This window comes from Alnus glutinosa, chromosome 13, assembly GCF_958979055.1.
Source record: "Alnus glutinosa chromosome 13, dhAlnGlut1.1, whole genome shotgun sequence".
In the NCBI taxonomy this organism is placed as follows: domain Eukaryota; kingdom Viridiplantae; phylum Streptophyta; class Magnoliopsida; order Fagales; family Betulaceae; genus Alnus; species Alnus glutinosa.
In genome coordinates this window covers 7,138,547-7,141,842 of record NC_084898.1, presented here as the reverse complement: position 1 = coordinate 7,141,842, position 3,296 = coordinate 7,138,547, and the positions used below count along the sequence as shown (strand labels likewise).

At 34.0% G+C, this 3,296-nt stretch overlaps 1 long non-coding RNA gene across 1 annotated transcript; it reads left to right on the top strand.

Moving 5' to 3' along the window:
* Positions 1-1,733: 1,733 nt before the first annotated feature.
* Positions 1,734-3,039, top strand: LOC133855073 (uncharacterized). The gene is made up of 3 exons (XR_009896927.1): positions 1,734-1,838; positions 2,210-2,259; positions 2,451-3,039. It is a non-coding gene; the product is annotated as an uncharacterized LOC133855073 (long non-coding RNA).
* The last annotated feature ends 257 nt before the right edge of the window (positions 3,040-3,296 follow it).

Here is a 3,296-nt window from a genome sequence, read left to right as displayed (position 1 = left end):
ATGGGTAATGCGGAAAGTGGAACAACGGAACTCGGAAGAACTATATGGTGTGGGAACCTTTTTATGACCAAAAGCTTCCCTAAATTAAGCAAGGATTTAAGATACATATGTTGTGCTTGTTTATGACAAAAACACACATTGAGTCATTAATCATGCAATGCTTTTTTGTTCAAACCCTAAGTTTATTGGTTTTATTGGGTATCCTGCATTACTTTGCACGTATTACTAACTATCTATATCAGTGTGGCAAGCTTTTACCCTCTTTAAATATTCTTTACGGAAACTTGCATTCTGCTAGGAGTACTCATTATTTGAACACTAATTGACTTGTCTTTTTTTTATCTGCAAAGGAATTAAAGTGCTCAGAGAAAATATATATATATCTGCGAAGGAAAATATGACTGGTTTTTCTGCATAAAATATGACTCTAAGAACTTCAACTTGTGTTATATATATATATATGTATGATACAAATAACCTAAAAGATTGCCTTTTCTTCCCGTGAAGAATATAAATAATACGTAATGGTCGGACAGTCTTGCAAATATTATATTGTAGGACACAAAAAGGCTACTGGCTAGAACTTGTCCAAGTATGTCTTTATCTGTTCACGTTTTTTTTTTGTTTTTTTTGTTTTTATTTTTTTTTCTATCTACCGTATTGTTTTTTAGCACAAACGGAAGCCCTAGGTAGTAGGTAAGATAGGTTTTGACAGGGATCTCTAGGGTTTAATTCAATTTTCTTATAAAGTACGTAGTTTCACAGTTCCAATTAACCCACGTAGAAACTTTCTTATTGAACAAATAGCATATCTTGAACTCTTGAAGCTATTTTTAAAGATGTTTTGCATGAGAACTTTTCTTTAAAATATGGTTCCAAACCATTTTTAATCCTATAATACAGCTAATAATATACCTAAATTGCCACTAATCAGGGAGGGGACTGAGCTGCGCTACCCTACTTTGATAGATCTCGTATCCAGTAGGACCATAAAATTGCCCTTTCAAATTTCAGGAGAGAAACAGTGGTTTGAAGGGAATCGCTAGTCATTTCACTATGAATTTGCTCTATTATTGAGCAAATGGGTGCCAAATTTAATGCATGTATATATCCCTTAATAATCATTATTAACACAAATATATATAAAGGGTAGTATACATTTCAAATGAAAATTAATATATAGTATCTATTTAATGATTATGATTTAAAGTTGGTATATTTAATGATATATGTAAATAGTTTTATATTGTTTAATTTTTTTAAAAAAAACGTGTCAATATTGACTTCGTATATATACCGTTAGTTTAGATACACCAACTTTAAATTTTAACCGCAAAATAGATACAAAACAAAAAGGATCGTTTTCATCGTTACACAAATGTTATTTTTGTTCTCATTTTGATTAGGAAGTGATTAATGGTGGCTTAGCACACCTAAATAGACTTAATTATAGCATCCTATAGCTGCATGCGTATTATAAATTGAATAAAGATCGATCTAGGCATATGCAAAAGAAGTGATGGGCTTTTCATAACGCATACTATTGGTAGGAATACTGTTGTTGTACATGGCAATGGCCAATGTGAGGCAAAGAAGAATATGAATAATTCCCCTTTCTCTTGTTTATTTGTTTTTTTCTCCAATATTTTAAAACATTATTAGTAGTCTGATCTCAGCCTCTATTTTTAACCTTTTAGCTTATATATGTACATATATATATATAGCCATTCCTTCACCTATAGATCCATGAGTTGCTTGGTTTGTTGAGTTGGTGGTAGCAGAAGTTCTCTGCCCTCCATCTTCCACGAACCTTTTGAGCAGTCGCTATCTTCACTTCCGTGTGTGGATTTAATTACAAAATCATTTCATTTCATCGCTCTTTTCATTTCAGCAAAGATTCATTTTATTTTCTTCCTTTTTCTTTTTCTGTCTGTTTGTTTTTCTTGTTAATGATCAATGGTGAAGAGAGCTCTCTTCTGTCCACTCATGGGTGCCTGTAGGATTTAATTAGCTGCCGACTCATTCATCCAAATACTGCGTTAAAAAAGGAGAATACCCAGTAAATGAGTGCATGATGCGGGAGACAAATTGAATCTTAAGATTCCCGTACTTGGACTGAAGGGAGCTCCCTTTCTTGTAATCTTATAGTTAAACCTCTTCTTCTCTGTTCAAATCTCTTTCTTTTTTGATTTTTTATTCTTTATTTCAGGTCAAGATTAAGATCGATCAACAAGTTCTTGTCTCTTTTGTGATGCTGAGGTAATGCCACTTACTATATGTTTAACTTTTTGCTGTGTTTATCTTGTTTGACAAGCAAGGGAGGAAGCAAGGAAGCTCTCTCTTATGATCATTTCCATTGAAAATTGTATCAACTAGGGTTTAGGCACAGAAGCTCAGTCTATATGTTTGTTTGATGTTTTTTGCTGCTTGTTTTGAACAAATGATTTTAGGGTTTTGCCAAGCGGCTATTCCTGCCGGCGGATCTAGACTCTAAGCGGCAACGCGCGCATGATAAAGAAGCTCACGCTCTACGACAACAGCTTCTTTCTTGGGTCTTGCTCTCTTACTGCAACAAGTTCCTAGACATGTCTCCCCCCAGATAGTTGCAATTACCGAAATATCCTCGCATGTGGTTCCAAGTGCAACGATGGAAAAAGCTCTCAAGAATTTCCATCTCATATATATTGCTGCTTTTTTTCTTTTTTCTTTTTTCTTTTTTTTTTTTCAGTTTATTGTTGACCTAATGAATGTACGGTTGGTTTGGCAATGGTATGTATGAAAGATGATTAATGCTCATTTTCTTTGCTGCTCTCTCTGGAATTTGCAGATAAGAATCTGTGTATGATGGATTTTGGCCCCTTTTTTTTGTTTTATTTTTCTTCTGTTTTCAACTTCTTTTGTGAGTTTAGAATAGGAAAAGCTGTGTTTATCTTGATGGCAGAAGAGAGAAGACAATTAGACAAGATATATACCTGTTTGGACTGACATGTATTTGACTGAGATCTTGTTCCATCCAATAAACATCAGAAGATGCAAGTATTTTTTGAGCTTTTTCTCCCTCTCCATGGGTGCACTAGTGTGAGTTAGCCACCGAGACATTTTTGCTTTCTTTTAAGGAGTGAGCAACAAAACAAACGGGATTCTGTTCATTGTAATGCAAAGGCAAATCTTGTAGTCTTTTAAGATTTGATCTCCACTCATTCTTATTCTATTTTTCTGTTTTTTTTTTTTTTTTTTGGTCCTTGGCCACCCTGGCCTTTGAACCTTTAATGGGGATTGATCGAGTGCTATTGACA